We start from the raw sequence: 19216 nt of genomic DNA on the forward strand, positions 1-19216 counted from the left end.
AGGCAACCTATGGTGCGCGTGCCAAAGGCGGCATGCGAGCTGATTTTCAGTGGCACTCACACTGCCTGGGTCCTGGCCACCTGTCCGGGGGGCCTCTGCATTTTAATTTAATGTTAAATTAAGCTTCTTAAACATTTAAAAAACCTTATTTATTTTACATACAACAATAGTTTAGTTATATATTATAGACTTATAGGAAGAGATCGTCTAAAAATGTTAAAATGTATTACCAGCACGCAAAACCTTAAATTAGAGTGAATAAATGAAGACACGGCATATCACTTCTGAAAGGTTGCCGACCCCTGGTCCAAATGGTGCAAGTTGGGCCCAAAGTTATTCAGTAACAAATAATAATACCTAGCTCTTAGATAGTGCTTTGCATCCAAAGATCTCAAAGTAAGGCTACTGTAGCCTCAAACATATAGATCGTTAGTTGCAAAACCAGAGTTCCATTAAGGACCCTCTACTCACATGAATAGTCTGTACTCACATAAGCAGCCCCATTGACTTTGGTAGGTCAGTTATGTGACTAAGGCCCATTAGCCATTGCTAATGAGAGAGAGCAAATATTCAATTGCTAATTTTCAGCTGCACAATGTGATAAAAAACCAAGTGAGCTATTCTCCGGATGAGGCATGAGAGAATTTGCAGAGTATTATGCAAATGTGGGTTATTTTAAAAAATGGCGTATTTGGCTTTCTTTGCCAGGGGTGGGGACTTCCATAGAATGCTCCTGCACTGATACTGTGCCATGTGCCTCTGGGGTATTCTTTGGGTATGTTTATACCATCTCCAACAGCGAGCCTCCCAGCCCAGCTCAACAGCTTCGAGCTCGGGGGGTTTCATGCCAGCGTTCTAAAAACAGCTACGTAGACAGCACTTTGAAGATGCAGCTCAGGCTGGAGCTTGGGCTCTGAAGCCCACCCCACCCCAGGCTTCAGAGCCTGAGCCACAACTTCAAAACGCTGTTTATATAGTTATTTTTAGCATGCTAGTGTGAGCCCTACTAACCTAAATCTGTCCACCCAGGCTGGGAGGCCCCAGATCAGGAAAACACTTTGTCTCCAATGAGTGCTCCCTGAAGAGGGATGCTTTACCGAATTGGGGCCTTTGAGCCAAGATGTAACTGACTGTTTTCCATGAGTTTTACCAAAAGACGACAACACTCTCCAGAGCTCTGTGATCCGAGAGGGTGTGGGAAATCATTAGGGTGTCTCAGCCACCTCTGCTAATCATTCCCTGAAAAACAGTGACATTTTGTGGGGTCTTTCTGGTGTATATGTTACAAAGGCCTGTTCCACAAGGTTTGCTTCGGTGAGCTTTATTGACTTTAACCTACAGCTGGAAACCCTAATCATTCCACTCTGCATAAACTTCACTGGCCACATTTTAATAGTTAAAATAGTCATTACATGAGTGAGGCAGGGACACAACTCCGTGTTTGTGTGTGTGCGCACTGCCCTTATAAATGGGGCCCTGATCCTTGATTGGAATTTCTGAGCACTACTGCAATCCAATAATTCATCACAATTAGTACATAAATTAAATAAATTAATAAATAATAACAATAGTAAATCTAAAATTTATTTTTCATAATTTTATCCTTTTTTTCCAAATGCCCAAAAAAGCATCTGAAAAATACAATTTAAAAAAAGATGAAGTAACAAATAAAAGCCACAAACCACAAGTGCCGAAAGTTAGGCTCCTAAACCCATCTAAAGTTAAGCACCTAAATAAAGGAGGTTGGATTTTCAACGTGCTGAGCACCAGCAGCTCCCAATGGGATTCATGGGCACTTAGTGGAAAAAAAATTACACCTCTTTTATTTAAAGCCTACTCATGGACTTAAGAGCCTAACGTTAGGTACTAAGACCCAGACCCTCAAAGGTATTTAGGAGCCTTACTCTCATTGAATTCAGTGGGGCTAGGTGCCTAAATACCTTTGAGGATTTGGCACTCAGGTCCTGATTCAACAAAGCCCTTAGGCACTTTTGAAAATCCTAGTGTAAGCTAATTAGGTGTCCAAATTCCAAAGCAAATTAAGGGGAATTGGGCACCCACTTCCCTTATAATCTTTTGAACATCACAGACGTAAACATGTGCTTAACTTGAAGTTAATGCTTATAACCCATTCAAGTTAGTGGGACTTAAGCACACAGATAAAGTTCAACATCCGCTCTGCTGCACTGGGACCCTCAGCTTGAAACTTTTGGCCATAATATCCGAGAGAATTCAATTTATAACTAAGGTTTACAAGCCAGATTTAATTTGCATTGTGTGTTTTCAATTTTGTAAGGGCACATTCAGTTTAGATAAATGCTTTAAAATGATCGAATAACTAAAATGAAAATATATGCTTATGTATAATTATTAACAACAAACGTCTCCTATACAGAGACAGGTTTTAGATGAGAGGAGCCATAGAAACGAGATAGATAGAGGCTCCGTCTGCACTGCGGATCAGAAAATGATTTTCTATTTTGATCCCAGAACAGAATATCCAAGAGTTGCTCAACAAAACATTTCTTGAGAATCCTATTCAATGTACCTCTGAATCCATCTTCGATATAATTTACTTACCCTAAGAGTTAGGTAACTACCAGATTAGAAGTCCATTTCTTGCTTATTTTAATCTTCCCTATTGAACTGATGCATCCCCCGAAGTATCCTTCTTAGATGGCTGTCATTCTTAAATGGTTCATTTCCTATTGCGGTGCAGGAGATGATGCTGAAGCAGATAGCAATCTGAAAAGTGAGTCGGTGTAAAGGAAATTACAAAGAAAGACACAAATCCAAAATTCACTAGCAGGCGACTTCTTTGCATACATGGTTATAGTTAGATAGAAGAGATTATTTTCAAAATGTATTTAAATATATATTTTAAAGATAAAACCTAATGAGATATTGACTGCAGCTGCGCTTGCTTTGCTCATTATGTTCTTTCTGCCTTCTTCCACCCCCCACCCTCCTCCCAGCATATTAACACTGCAGATTTTGTGAAGCTTTTATTCCTGTTAGTAGCTCTGGCTCAAGGAAGATGCCCCATTGAAATCAAGGATTTGCAAGGAACTTGTACTACTAATGTCCACTGAATGTAGCAATCAGAGGATATGTTCCTGATCCAAAGCTCACTGGAATCACAGGAAAGACTATATTGATGTCAATATGTTTTGCTGTACGGCTTCAATTCAGGAGAGTGCTTAAGCATATGCTTAGAGTGAAGCACGCATTTAAGTGCTTTGCTGAACTGGAACTTATATGTACAGCTTGAGCCAAATCTTGCCCTTATTACGGCCCCTTTGGTTTCAATGCCATATATGCTGTTCCAGGGGTTTGAAGCCAATGGAGTGGTGCAAGCAAACATGTTTGTGTTTTACATTAGAGATTCAGGCCTTGATTATGTTCATTTTCCTTCAGCACTCCTGAGCTAGGAGGACGTCCCAGCCTCGTCTAGATTAGGATTTGAAGGGGATGATGTTAACCTATTCCAGCACAGTTAGAGGTCTGGCATAGACAAGACAGCGTAGGCTTCACAGTGTGCTAACCTGATTGAGTTGAAGCATAAGCTTTCTTGAGTTTCACTGCGCCACTGTAGTGCACATTAAAGGCAATGTGCCTTATCCACACGAGGCTTTTAAAGCACATCATTTAGAACCTGTGAATCAACCTGTTCCAACAACACCCCTTTTATCCTGGTCTAGACAAGGCCACATACACCAAGCAAGTGACCCTAATTAACTGAGTGGGGGATGAATCATTATTCAGACTGTTTAAAGCATCTTGGATTGTTAATATCTATATAAACAAAGGCTTGAATAAATAGGAAGAAAAGCTCTTTTATTAAAGGTTCACCATCCCTGCACCTTCCAATTCAAGCTGAGAGGGCCATGCACCATGTACATCCCATCTGAGCTTTGTCTAGACTGGGATTTCAAGGGGTGCTGTTAAGAACATTTCAGCTAGAAGCCTAGTGTAGAAAAGGCAGTGTAGATTTTAATGGGGATAATGATTCCCACCTCCTTTGGTGAAGCACTTTGAGATCTACTGATGAAGAGTGCTACATAGGAGCTATGTATTACTAATTACTATTAACATGCGTTAAGATGGTGGCACCCTTGGGGCTATGAAAGGCTGAAGCAGTACACATACCTAGTGCTAGCCCTGTGTCTAGGGATTCTCATTCCATACCCCGGGGTCCTCCAAGGAAAGTGCTAACAGAAACCAGAAAACACAAGACTGGACCTGCCTGGCATTTCTAGAGTAAAAGATACATTATTAAAATTAAAAAGTTCTCAGGACCTTTCCTAACCCATCACGAAGAAGGAACAAACAGGCACAAACTCAGTTATGCAACATATGTTCCTTCCCCTATGAAGATTCCCTTTAAACACTGGACCTAGCTGCAGGAGGGGGCTCTGAGTTACGTGGGGATGAAACACGTCCTTTGGTATTTATTTTATTTATATATGTGCTCTAGTTTAGAGTTGAGACCATCCCTGCTACTGGCTCAGTTTGTCTGGCTTCCCCGCCTGGCCTTTTCCCTCATTTGCCTGCTCCCTGCTGGCTTTGTCACAATTGTCAAATGACCCAGAGTCTGCTCAGCCGAGGCTGCCCACTCATGTGGGCTGAGTCACCTTCTTTCCAATACTGCGTAGGTCCCTGTCTTACTGGGACAGGTGGCTGGAAGAGGGTGGCAGACAAGATGAGAGATGTCAGGGAAGAGAAAAGGGGCAGAGAGCACAGGGTGGGCGAGAGGAATTTCAGCAGCAGCATAAAGGAACAGGTTTACCTCTGTGGAATGGATGGAAGGCAGGGGGTAAGGTCAGTGACAGTGAATCTGCTTAATTTGAAAGTCTCCATATGATTAAATAAACCTCACTATGCACTTATCTGCAGCATTTATAGATGCTGAATTCAAACCAAAATTAGGGGCTGGCAGAAGATTAGCAGTGGAAAGTCCCATACTCCATTTCCACGTCAGATGCTATAATGAAGAGCATTAATTATTACTATTCATATTCCAGGATCTCCTAAAGGCCCCAACTAAGATCAGGGTCTCATTGTGTTAAAGTGCTGTAAATACACATATTAAGGAACAGTCCCTGCTCTGAAAAACTTGCAGTATAAATAGACAAGACAGACAAAGGGGGAGAAAGGAAGGATTATTTTGCAAATGGGGAACCGAGCCCCAGAGTGAAATTAAATTATTTGTCTACTGTCTCACCCGGAGTCAGTGGCAGAGCCATGGATGGGCTCCCAATCTCCTAAATCCCAGTCTGGTGTCTTAACCACAAGACCAGCCCCTCTCTCCTGTCTGATAACCTAGCCAGATCTCTAGATTGGGCAGATAAGGGGTTCAAATCCAGCCCAGGGCTGGTAGTAGAACTGGTAGGAAAACAGGTTTTCCATCCTACAGGAATTTCTGATAGTCCAGCATTGATTTTCATCCCAAATGAGGATAGGAAAAACATCCAAATTTCAAACATTTCACAAAATGAAAAATTCAAACAAATTCATTCCAGAAACATTTTGATATTTTTGAATGAACAAAACCTTCTGACTTTCAAATCTAATTTTTTTTTTGTCTTGCACAGTTGATTCAAAACAAAAACACTGAGTCAACATTTGGACTCGATATCAATTCAAAATGAACATTTTCATTCAGATTTTTCTGGACAGAAAATTAAAAAATAGAATCAATAATTGATATTTTCCCACAGAGAATTTTTATCAAAGCCACATTTTCCTAAGAAAAAATTCAGTTTAAACTTTTCAACCAGCTCTAGGGCATAGTGGCCAAAAGCTGTTGCCAGTTGCTGACTGTTTAGTGGCAATATGAAATGAGTTTTGTGACTGTCAGCCAGGTCATATCACAAAACCACTGCAGTAAATGGCTAGCTAAAAAGGCCAAGGACTGATGAGTCCTGAACTCCCCAAATTAGAATCAAAGACCAGTTCCCCATTGCCTTTCAGTATACTTGTCCTGTAGACAATGAAGTGGCAGAATCCAAGGGTGTCAGCTTTAAATCCACTTACATAAATTGTGCTGGCTTGTGCTTCAGTCCCTCTATTGGCCCTGTGAAGCAATCCCTTTCCCCTGGAGGTGTGAGAGGGGAATTCATGCAGCTGAAGATCAGACCACTGATTAAAAAATACTGTAACAGTGTAACGGTAACAGGAAGTGGCTGCTGATCAGACATCTCCACAAGGCTGCTGGCTTTATACACGTTGCCTAATAAAATAAACAGCCCTTGCCAGACCCTGCACCCCCTGCTTTTCCTTGTCTCATTGCCATCTTCTGAAGCTTGCAGAGAAGAGCTGCAGGCAATTTGATTTGGGGTTGGTGGAGTGGTAACTGTACAGTTAAATGCAATGGATCGACATCTCTTGTTGATTTCAAGCCTATGCTGTGAGTCCATCTTTCTTGCTCTGGGAAATAAATGACCGTTTTATGGGTAGAAATCTGCCAGCTGTATTCCTACACACAGAGATGTTCAGCTAGTGTAAATCAGCCTGTTATTTATTATTAGATGTATTCCAGTAGCTCCCAGGGGCCTCAGTAAAGATTGGAGTCCTATTATGCGCTGCAACCTGAAAGAGCTTAAGAGGTGCATACACCAAACAGATGAAAGGGGAAACGCGCACAGAGTGGGGAAGTGATTCATCCACTAGGGTGACCAGACAGCAAATGTGAAAAATTGGGGTGGGGGTGGAGGGTAATAGGAGCCTATAGAAGAAAAAAAACCAAAATCGGGACTGTCCCTATAAAATCAGGGCATCTGGTCACCCTACCATCCACACTCACACAGCAGGGTCAGTGGAAGTGTTGGGAATAGAACCCACCTCTGAGATGTTTAAAGCTTTCTATGAGAGAGTTAAACACATAACTCAGATGTCCAGAGCCTTGGTCCATTGACCTAATCACTGGACCACACTGTTCTCTGATGCAGCAGAAATATTTTGACTCCATCTGTAGACCTAGACCAGGCCATAGTATTTCACTCCACAAATGGTCCTACTGGCAGGTTTACTCATGTGAATAAGTGCTACTTGTTGTAAATAAGGGTGAAGAATCAGGGGCTCTGTGGTCACGTGTGCCTTTATGAGTAGCATGGCAGCATTCGTGCACCATCACTCCCAAATCTCAGCCCCTTACCCATCACAGAATCTAATAGTAGAGCTCTTCTTTCAAACTGCATCCAGTCAGGCTCCAGTCCAAGCCAGCACTGATCCCCTGGGGCCTGTGAGGGGCTATTAGAGCAGAGTTAGAGTCCTCCTTCCAGCTGAGTGGATACATTAAATAGTCACCACCATAGCTGGCACCTTTACTGGCAGTCTCAGCAGGGAAGCCAAAGACTGGCTGGGCCCTAGAGAAGGTGTTTGCAAGGCAGGATTGAGGCATCTTGGCAGGGTAATATGGGGAAGATTGCCCACCCTGCACCTGTTTGGTGGAGAGGGAGAGGATTTCGCTCTCCAGGGCTGCTGTTGATCTGGGACCTCTCCCCAGCAAATTCACTAAAAGGACCAGATCCTCATCCAGTGTCAATCAGTGCAGCTTCTTTGAAGTCAACAGAATCATATCAATTCACGCCAGCTAAGGATCTGGCCTACCAGGTCTCAGAATGACAAAGTGTTCACAACAATAGAAAATTGTACCAGACTGCACATTAGCACACTTCAGAAACAACACAAATAAGCTTTTATTCCAAGAAGCTACATCAGAGCATTTAAAAATGTTTAATAGAGTCAATGGGTGAAAGGAAAAAATAACTATCCAAACACAGATATTCCTATTTTTCCTAAGTTTCAACACAAGAAGAAACACAAGGTAAATTACATTCCCTGTAGGTGTGGTTGTGATTCCTTCTAGGCTTTCCCTTACAGCTGGCATCTTGACATGTGCCAGGGCAAACCCTGAATTGCTAAGGCTCTGTCGAAAAGGGCCAAAACTCAGCCAGTGTAAATCAGCACTTTAAATGGTGTGATGCTGATTTACACCAGCTGAGTTTTGGCCCACAGCCAACCCAGAGAAGCAGCTGGAAATAAATATTTACACAACAGCAAAGTTAGGTGCCACAAAGGATCAATCTGAACCTGCTACAAGTTAACAGTGATAATGCCATTGTAGTCTTTGTAATTCCTATAGAGCGTTCATCGCTACGATAGCTGAGTACCATAGTTCTCAGATATTCTCTGTTCCTGGTATTTACTGTATGTCATCGAAACACAATCACTAATCATACTTTGCCATCACCAGTGTGAGGATCTTAAGACACTTCACAAACATTGTCGAGCTTGGCTCCTCTGTGAGGTAGGGAAACCGAGGCACAGAGGGGGTGAAGTGTCTCGCCCACAGTCACAGTGTGTCCGTGACTGAGCTGCGAGTACACCTTGGCTCTCCTAACTCCCATTCCTGTAGTTTTACTCCAAGATCATCATTCCCTACTAGGTGGGTGTTGCTCTTGGTTGGATGAGGGCTGTACACAATGGGTGATGTTCATGGGCATTGGAATGATTCATATTTGTGGCATATATGTGGCATCCTCTATCCTGGGTGCAGCAGGGCATATTTTCTCACGTTGAATATGTTCCAGGTGAGTTATTCCTTGGTGCCTTGATAATTAAGAATAAAATGAAGTGAGTGTGTTGGGGGGGAGGAGTGTTGGAGAAACAATTTAATTATTTTTCTATAGCCAGCTATTTACCCTTGTCAGGAACCTTAATTGTGGATTTTCATTTGGATACCTGAGTGGAACTGCACCTGTTTACACCATTATGGGATCTGGCCAAATGAGAGCAAGTGCACTATTGGAACAGGAGGGCGTGTTACATTGGGTGAATCTGGTGCATCTGATTGATTTCTAGGCAGCTTTGGGACAGTACCAAGACATATCGCCATCAAGAGTGACACTGGACAAAGAGGGACAGCTTGGTGCTGTTGGAATGGTAAATGTCAATGGACTGTAATGGACTACTGAGTCCTTCTTTGAGGTTCTACATATGTCACTCCTTCAGTAAGAGAAAGGATGTGGGACGGGACTTTTGGTGCTTGAAACGCAGTGACTGCAGGGATGTCTCCTGTAACCACTAGGGGCGCTATTTGGAATCAAAGAAAAGAAAATAAAGGACCCCGTCTTAGCCTAGCCAAAGTCCCATGACCCTTAGCTCACATAATAGGTCGCAGTGAAAAATAAACCCAGTCTGAAGGCGTGAATCACAAGATGGAAGCTGGATTACTCACTGGGACAAATTTCCAAAGGGTCCCTAAACTGTGCCAGCCAAATCTTGTGTGTGCACTGGTTTGGATGAGCAAACTCCCTGTATCTCCCAAGTGCTCATCTGTGTGTTCAAACACCTCTTTGCTTGTGGAATTATGGAGGTTCTGCTTGTGCAGTTAGGTCTTGCCCCCAAATTGGAGAGGTGCAGGGTAGAAAGACTGCAAAGTCAACGGATCTCTGTGGCTGGTCATTTTGAAACCCATTGTGACAGGCAGAGCAAGTAACTTACCTTCATCCCTTTTCTTCCTCCACAGCTGTACCAGAACACAGGATCAGAACCAGAACGTCTATGGATATGGAAATGGTCATAGCAAATGTAACAGAGCTGAGAAGATGCAAAGCAAGAGGGTTAATTTCAACAGTGATGACCTCTTCCCAGCAGCTTTGTGTAGCTGGGGCTCCACAGAGTGGAAGGTGGAATGTTGTGTGGCAGAGGTTTATGTGTGTGTGTATGTGTGTGTGAGAGAGAGACAGAAAATGTGTCTATAAATTACATTAGTCCATATTTACAAAAAAATTAAATGCTTAGGTGTTTTTGGAGATGGGGACTTTTAAATTGTTTGTATTCAAAATATAACAGGCCATATTTCGAGGCCTTAACACGTCATCTTTCCTTAGTTCTTATTCAGGCAAATCTCCCGTTCACTCTGCCAAGGCTCTAAATTGAGTCAGAGAAAACTCTCAAGCCTTCATCCAAAAGCAAAGGACTTGGGTGACACTACAGCGTTTTATAAATATGAGAGAGACCCAGAATGCCTGTGAGAATTTGCAATACCTCTGGTGAAAAACATTCACTAACTTGTCCAACCTGTAGAGCTATCCTTCGGCCTACAAATTCATTCAAAATAATCCACAAGTTAAATTCCAGTTTGGGAACAGTTTGCCAAGCTAAATTCACAGGGCAGTTTCCACTGCATATAGTATTCCTTCTCCCTCCATGTACTAAACAGGCGATAGTGTTGCTGTGTGCTGTTAAACAGCTGCAGTGTTTCACACCGGACATGGCTGCACCTTGGCAATGGGGGAAGTTAGTTTTGAGAATATAGGACCCTGTTCTGCTCTCAGCTACACTGGTGCAACCCCATTAACATTAGGGGAGTTGTGTCAGCATCACGGAATTTTGCTCATGCCCTACAAGTGCTCTGAGAGCCTTCAGAATGAAAGGCCCTATATAAACATAGAATATTATTAAAATATAAGACACTCTGGGTTTGATTCCCCCGCCTCTGCCTGGCTCCTTGTGTTGTCATTTACACTTGCACAGAGCAGGTGCTACTTGCTACTAGATCAGAATGGCAGTGCCTCTCACAGGCACCAACTTTCCATTGTGCTGGGGGATGCTTGACCGCCGGCTCTGCCCCAGGCCCTGCCCCCACTCCACTCCTTCCCTCAAGGCCACACCCATGCCCGCCCTACCTCTTCCCACCCTCGCCCTGCCTCTTCCCGCCCGTTGCACCCTCTCCCGCAAGTGCACTGTGTACTCACTCCTTCCCCCACCACCTCCAGCCTCCTGCACGCCGCGAAATAGCTGATTGCAGCAGGTGGGAGCATGAGGATAGAGGGTGAAGCGTTGATCAGCAGGGCCCACTGGTGGGCAGGAGGCGCTGGAGGACGATGGAGGTGCTGATAGGAGGGCTGCTGGTGGGTATTCAGCACCCATCAATTTTTCCCTGTGGGTGCTCCAGCCCCGGAGCACCCATGGAGTTGGCGCTTATGATGTCTGGCACCTGCTTGCACTCATGTAAATACAAGGAGCAAGGTCAGGGAGTCAATCCGATCCTATATTTACTGGCTAGGCCTTTCATGTACAAAACAACAGGGGTGAATTTGGGAGCTCATCGAGGTGAGTGGATCCCATTTGTGTCAATCAGACTCAGCTTACAGTTCTGAAACCACTGACTCGTGTCCCAAAATACTGGCAGGGTCTGAAGCAGCTTCGTACTTGCTGTTGATGTTGGATGTTGCACATCTAGACAAGCTGGGATGACTCAGGAGCATCTCCCAGAGAGGAAAAGAGGTAAAAATAAGGCCCACACACCTCAGTCTGCCCAGGCTCTAGAGACACCAATGCACTCAGCTAAAATCACAAGGTTTTGCCAATGTAAAGGGGCTTTAAAAGCTCAGTTCTGTCCCTGGTGGCATTATTCACAGTGTATGTCTATCCTGCTGGGGCATTGTTTACACTGGCGCTTTGCAGCGCTGTAACTAGTGGCACCGCACGCCAGATAAAGCATTCGTGGGTTTATTTGTACTACAGTCATGGGCTTCAGAGCAGGCTAGCCACTGAGTAATTACCCAGGGACAAGGTGGGCAAGGTAATATCTTTTATTGCACCAACTTCTGTTGGTAAGAGGGAGAGACAAGCTATCAAGATTAAAGGTAGCTTGGGCAAGCTGCAATCATACTTCATGATTGCAGGATAGACATACACTGTGAATAATGCCACCAGGGACAGAACTGAGCTTTTAAAGCCCCTTTACATTGGCAGAACCTTGTTAAGGTAGTCCTTAATGCAGCCTAGTCCTTAATGCAATAAGAACCAGGCTGAAGATGCAGGGTAAAATGTTTACTCCTGATGGGCAGAAGTAGCATGGAAGAGACTATGGTGATGAGACGATATGAGAACCTAAACAGACAGGCAGATGAGCTCTTTGTCCTGTAGTAGGCTGGAGTGAAGGTATAGCCATTATTTAGCTATCAGATGAACAATCTTTTAACATGGAGATGTTTATCATGACATTTAATATTGCGACACTGCCCCTACACCCATAAAACTCTGTGGCATTCTATAGGTGTCCCGTCATCATGACAGGGAATATTCTATTTTCCCTGCTTTCTCGAATGGCTGCTCAGCCCTGGTGCTCATTGCTGTTATTCCCCTGACAGCCCATGAGGTTGAGACATTGTATTACTTCATGTCTGCACCACAGCTTCCCCGCAGCGTAGTGCTCAGGGTCATAGCGACACCACAGTGTGACTGATAGTCTCACTTCTCCACTCAGCTCCTGTCAACTGACAGAAACCTGTTGGCATTTAAATAACAAAGTTAAGAATCATCCTTAGCATTTCTGTAGCCCTCCGCTGCAGGTTCTCATAGCAGTTTAAAACATTCAGTGAGTCCCACATCGCCCTGTGAGATGGAGGCAGTAGTATTATACCCATTTTACAGATGGAGAAACAGAGGCACAGAGAGGTGAAGGGCCATACCCTGAGGGTAGCTCAGCTCCTATACCTGCTCAGCAGCTTGTGAGGGGATGCAGCATGTGGCAAGATCAGACTCTGAGTCATTTGGAAAATGTATGGAGACTGGAAAGAACCCAGACATCCTGACTTCTGCTCTTATCTGTTAACTTCTCTTCGCATCTAGTCAAGCTATATCGTGCTCATCATGATAGTATCGGAACCATCCTTTGCCTGTATATAAGGAAGGAAACTACAGCTGCTCAAAGACTAGTTTTGTCTGCACTAATTACAGCTAATTAGGGTATCATAGATGTTCAATCCCTCTATTTAATTAATGAATATTCAAAACAACTGAATTTTTGCCACCATGCTGTTCAATCTTTGTTCAAAAAATAATGTACTTCTCTGCAAATAACGTTAATTAATATCCTTAAATACCCAGAAAGTTACTTAATGACAGCAAAGATTTGCTGGCCTGGCACTAGTGTGGGATCTGAGTTCAAGTCACAGGGCTAATTACCTGCCCCGCCATCTTTTTGGAACCCTATTCACCTCTGGTGTGATAAGAGACTAGATTGCAAGCTCTCTGGGGGCAAGGACTCTCTTTTTAACAAATGCTGATCCTCAAGCAGGACTCTAAGACATTTTTATTTTAAGTCAAGCAGATAAACAAAGCTGATCCTTAGAGGCCTCCCCCCATTCCATATAAAGCATGGGAATAACTGGGTATAAGCCCTGGAAAGCAAGTATGTTCTGAGTCAACGCTCCCCATCCTGTCTAATCGTTTCAACATGCAGATTTCCAGACGAAGGATGGTGTTTTCTTTATCTCCCTGTCTCTGACCCAAATTCATCTTCATTTCAGCAGCTGGATTCAGCAAGGCCACAAGGTTCCTTAACAGGTTAAGCAAGTTGATTACAATGCTTGTGTGTCATCTTAAGAACAAGATCAGTGATTCAAATGGGTTCTGTAGCCAAGTAGCTTGGTAATTATTACACAAAATATTGTTTCTTCCAAAAACGACACAAGAGCCACATTACAAACATGCTCTGTAATTATTTAAAACAAGCTGTTTGGGACCAGATTCCACTCTCTAGTATATGGTGTAAATTTAGAGAAATCACTGAAGTCAATAGAATTACTCCAGATTTGTGCAGGAGTAACTAATATCAGAATCTGGCCCTTTGAGTCTAGAGTTTGCTTGGAGCGGCCTTAGCTTCAGAATGGAAAGCTCCTACCATTCCAACCAATAAATTGGTTGTTTAAATCACGTTGTCCAGGGAACAAACTTACACATACTAGAAAAAAAAAAAAGAAAAGAAAACGCATACTACCATTATATAGAGCTCTGGCTGTCGTTCTCAGAAATATGCATGTAACGGACAATGGACTAGATTTTCATATGAGCTCAGCACTTTTTTAGGTACCTAACTAAGAGCCAGATTTTCAAAACAACTCAACATTTTGGGTGCTGAGGTCTTTTGGAAATCCAGCCCCGGTTGTGAGTGCTAAGCACTTGAAAATCTGACTTCAAACTCTTTTGAAAATCTGCCTAATCCATTCAAACTCACAAGCTCAATACTTTTTCTTGCTGTTAATACTAGGTGTTTGCTAACTACACAGTGGTCTCATTTTATAAGGAAATATTTGTTGGATGCATTGGAGCTATTTGCTGGATGCCTTTTGAAACTATGCACTACTACTTGAAGTTTGATTCTGCTCTGGAATGTGACAGTAAAAGGTATCATATGTTCTCTATGAAATGTGCTCAGTAAGCGAAAAAAAGACTTGCTTTCTGAACTGTCAGCCCCTGCAGACTTTCAGTCTGAGAGAGTTAAGCTGGGCTCTTTCCATTTCACACATCACCAGAAATCAACATTCTGCTGCCCAAATGCAACCCTCCCGGACAGGTACATGAGCCTGTTCACTGTTCTTGTACATGTGTAACGGACTGGAATTTAGGCTATGTCTGAACTGGGGAGTCTAGCCACTTGTGTAGCTGCGCCAAGTGCAAACTGCTAGTGTAGGCAGAGTAAGACACTACAACCCATGATTTGTACTCATGCAGCTTTCCTCTGCTTGAAAACGGGATCTGCTTCATCAACGCAAATTGCAATTTACACCAGCTTTGCCTGCCTACACCCAGGGCTGTAACCAGGACAAATCCCTGATGCAGACGGTCTGTTAGTGAACAGACTTGATGATGGTGAGCAAGATGGAACTGAACTCATAGCTCATTGTCCTGGAGCTGCGTTGGTTCTGCAGAGCAAACAGGAGAAAAAGGGCACAATGAAAACCTGTTAGATGGAAAGAGTCCCACTGATTTCAGGCCTTACACTCATAAAAACTTAGGGCCAGATTCCCCCCCCCCCCCCCCCCCAGGAAATGTTTAAACAGATTGCAGTCTTTTAGCACCATCTTCAGAATAATATGATAAAGTAACATAATACTCCCTTAATGCAAACAGCAGCCACAATCTAAAGAGTTTTAGAGCTGGACTATAGATTTTCTACCCCTACGCCCCGAGGTAATTGGGCTAGCTCTATTTGAGCCTGTTAACACCAGCAGAGGATCTGGCTCTTATTTTTGTTGTGCTAAAATCAGCCGATATGACTGAATACACTCGTGGGAAGCAGAATGCTGGAGTACAAAGATGTCTTCTATTGCACAGTCACATTTCCAAAAGAAGCTACACTTTAAATTTATGAAAACTGATTTGTCTGGGTAAAAAATGACCACTGCAGTCAATGTAGCCTTAATTACCATGCCAAATTTCAACAGTGTATGACTTTTATTAATTGAGATCTTTCAAGACAAAAGAGGCATTTGGATATCAATGCTAAATTTGGGAATTTTTACAAATTTTATATATAAAAATAAGTGAGTAATTAATCAAGAAAATTACTTGGAAAATTCAACTAGCCTCTGAAGAGGACTTGACCTCAACTTGCTGCGAAAATAACAGTATTTAAATTATTTAACAGAAGGAGTTTTAGTCCTTCAATTGGAAATCGGAACACAATGGAGCTACAACTGGTGCCTCCATTAGTGAAAAATTAACTGCAGTCCCTACATTAATGAAGAACAGATTTTTTTGAAAAGGCTCTGCAGCCACAAAGTCTCCAGTCTTCCTAATGCTTCATGATTTGTAAGCAGTTTAGCAAATTAAAATTATATTGAAAAGTAAAGAAAAAAGCCTCTTCAGCAAATTCCCCAGCCAGACACAATTTGAATCAGTCAGTACGTGAAAACTCTCAGAGACAGGGTTAATGGTGGCAATGTTGCAAGATCTTAAACTATAGGATACTCACTCAAAGAAAGAGCACCGACATTTTTATCAAGAAAAAAGATTACTGAAAATGAATCAAGTAAAATACACAGACCCGATGTCAATTACATGTGTATTTCATCTGTATAATACATCATTTAAATCGACACACAAGGCATTGTTTATATAAAATGGAATAAACTAAAATATATTCATATATATGGTTTACTTCAGGTTAATATATTACTATAAATATATAACTTGTGTATTATTTAGATCGGCTGGGATTTTCAAACCAGTTAGGCACCCAAATCCCACTGAAATTCAACATGATTTGGGCACCTAACTACTTTGCATACCTTAATAGCAACACAGATTCATAAGTGCCAGTTTTGCAAATATTTGTACATATGTTTAACATACTATGATGAGCATCCCATTATCTTTAATGGGACTATTCACATTAGTAAAGATAAGTACATGCATAAATGTTCACAGGATTGGGGCCATAGATTATAAATCCAGCAGGGACCATTATGAATATTTAGTCTGACCTTCTGCATAGCACAGGCTACAGATTTCATCCACTGATGTATAGTGGTAACATATCAAATATAGTTTTTTCAAGGATCATCCCTCTGATAACTGCGATATATTCACAATAAGGCGCATACAGTATCTGTTTATGCTATATATTTTAGAGAACGAGTGACAGTTGAAAATATGTATTAGGATTCATCAAAATTTTGAAATTTGAAACACATCAACCCACCCTATTACACCTACATAGACAAAAATATATTCTCAGTATAGATTTGTTCCACTTCACTGCTAAACTAGTGTGCAAGACATTTAACTCATGACTTCAATTAAAAAACAGGGCTGGCCACATTGAAGTCAATGGTGAAGCTCTAATATGAGTTCAGTGGGACCAGGATTTCACTCCATAATTTTAAAAAAATCTGTAAGGAAACAAGCTTAAACAGCCGAGGTCATCAACACCTCCTGCTCCAATGATCCATGCCAGCTCCTGAAGTCCTCACTCTGTTTCATCAAAGGATCTCAAAGCACTTTTAGAAACATTAGTTACTTAATCCTCATAAATACTATTGATGCTACACACTAGTTTCAAATTGTTTGAGTCATAAGTATGGGAGGGGGCTTCCTGACCCACACTTCCCTAACCTGCAAACACAGTAATTATCACCCAGTATTCTGTGATCCAACCCTGCTGCTCAGCAAAGATTTAACACCCTATGCTGTTGCTAGAACTCTAGAGCTTTTTGAATATTATTCATCAGATTCACCAAACAATGCTGGTTATAATCAAATAAGTTTTTCAGCTAAAATTGCAGTAGCTAACCATTTGCATTGTTGGTTCAACACTATTCAGTGAATCCATTATTTTTGAAAAACAATTGAATCAATCAATAAATCAGGGTAGCCAATAGCTCTCCCTGATAAGATTACTTAATTCCCAGTATTGTATTTTTATACTGAAAGGCACCGTAAGTAACTAAAATTTTCCTGTGGTTGGCGTATAAATGAACACAGTGATGGATTATTTGGATTCATTTTATATTTTGTTTGTTCATTCCCTTGCTGCCTCTGAAAGCTCAGCAACCCACAATGGGTCTCCCAATCATTTGTGTCACATGCTGACCAATCTTACATTATCTTTTGTTTTTACCCTACTGATAAATGATCAACAAAAATATAAATGAGACAACTATGTCCATGTCAATTAATTATGAACGGTGTGATAAAGTCATCAGAGCATTTTGGATTCAGAATTATTCAGGCCAGATTTCTTAAGGGTTCACTGGCCAACAACGAGCATCTGTGGTCTGATTCAGCAATGCATTTAGGTCCCAGTTCAACAAAGCCCTCAACTCTAAGTACACACTTACGTTCATCCCTATTCGGCAAAGCATTTAAGCACTTGGGGTTGGATTTTGTAGCTTGTGCTCTTAAATCACAAAGGCCCAGATCCTCAAAAGTGTTTAGGGTCCTAATTCTCACTTACTTCAATGAGAGCTAGGCACCTAAATATCTTTCAGGATCTTTTGGAAAATCCCACCCTTAATTCCCATTGAAGTCAATGGGATTCAGGCACATGCTTAAAGTTAAGCATGTGCTTATGTATTTTGCTGAATCAAAGCCCTATATATCCAGACCAAAGCATTGAAATGTGGAGACTGGAATAATAGCAGTTCTGCCTGAAAAGCTGAAGATAATAAAATTCCTGCCTAAAAGTTAAGGTGAAGTTGCATTTGTTGGCACTTAACAGGAGTTCAAGAGCGTTCTAGAGTTTAAGAGTTAAATAAAACCTTCAAATGTTAACAGGCCAGGAAATGCAGAATTAAAGCTGCACTTCTCAATGAAGAGGAATACGGTAAAGTAAGTTCTCTCTCTCACCTCCCCCCACCCCCTTTCTGTTTCTTAGCTACAAAGTGGCAAAACAAAAATTAGAAGAATTTTATAACTGTGTTTAACAGCTTTAATTTCAGGATGTCATAATCCAAGATTCTCTTGTTTGGTTCACTCTAAATTTTGCAGGAAAAATTCTACCTTAGCACCAAATTTAACCCATAAATTTTGAGACTGATATGAAGGGTTTTGTGTTGTTTTGCATTTTAGAGAGTCATCAAAATCAGGCTTGCAATAGAAACCAAAGTGCAACCTGAATAAAATTTGAATTAAATCCCCCGAATCTACTCTCACTTCCACAGGTGTAAATCAGGAGTAACTCAGTGGAAATCAGGGTTATGTTGGTATAAACCTAGAATGAGATCAGAATCAGATCCCATCGGACTAGATCTCATTCTAGTTTTATACCAACATTATAGGATTTTCAGTTTATAAATTTATGCTTCAACATTGATGGCTGTGGCTATCATGTTTTGGCCACACTGATTTTTCAACTGCTCTGGCATTTACTGAAATAATGTTGTTCAGCTGTGTTAGATCTGATGTGTTGGACCTTTTTTGAATATCAGTGCCTGGTGGGGGAAACTTGCAGATTATAAGTCAAATTTCCAACATGCCTCAATCTAGGTTCCATTACTCCGCATATAAATTTGTGCATATAATGACTTTTGTGAATTTGTAAATGCAAATGACTGAACTTATGTGCACAAAATCCATTTGAACTTGATCTTCAAGTGCCCATGGGACTTAATCATTTTTGTGCAAAAGTGACAGGATACAAACATTTGCAATCACAAATCTGCACGTGCAGAAATAGCGGTCATGTCTTGGAAATGTGGTCCTGCGTGTGCTGAAAACAACTATATTTATCATAATATTTTGCACTTCTTCAAGGTTTTTCATCTGTGGAGCTCACTGTACTTTACATCTCAGATACAGGTAGTGTAGAACAAACCTATGAAGTAAATTCTGCCATGTTTACTGGGGGGATCTGAACAGAATGCAACTCACTTACATTAATTCTAATGTAGGAAATTTGCATGTCTAAAAGGAGACA

General features: G+C 41.7%; 1 protein-coding gene across 3 annotated transcripts in view; it reads right to left on the reverse strand.

Moving 5' to 3' along the window:
- The window catches only part of RHEX (regulator of hemoglobinization and erythroid cell expansion), a 30389-nt gene that overhangs the window by 9965 nt on the left and 1208 nt on the right, over positions 1–19216 (reverse strand). The window contains exons 1-3 of one of the 3 annotated variants that reach the window (XM_075064847.1): positions 7157–8006; positions 4150–4255; positions 2581–2745 (exon numbers count right to left, since the gene is read on the reverse strand). The gene's annotated coding sequence lies outside the window, so the exon portion shown is untranslated. Of the gene's footprint in view, positions 1–2580; positions 2746–4149; positions 4256–7156; positions 8007–19216 lie in introns of those variants that run through there. The other 2 variants (XM_032792526.2, XM_032792527.2) reach the window with 2 other exon arrangements.

This window comes from Chelonoidis abingdonii, chromosome 4, assembly GCF_003597395.2.
Source record: "Chelonoidis abingdonii isolate Lonesome George chromosome 4, CheloAbing_2.0, whole genome shotgun sequence".
Classification (NCBI taxonomy): domain Eukaryota; kingdom Metazoa; phylum Chordata; order Testudines; family Testudinidae; genus Chelonoidis; species Chelonoidis abingdonii.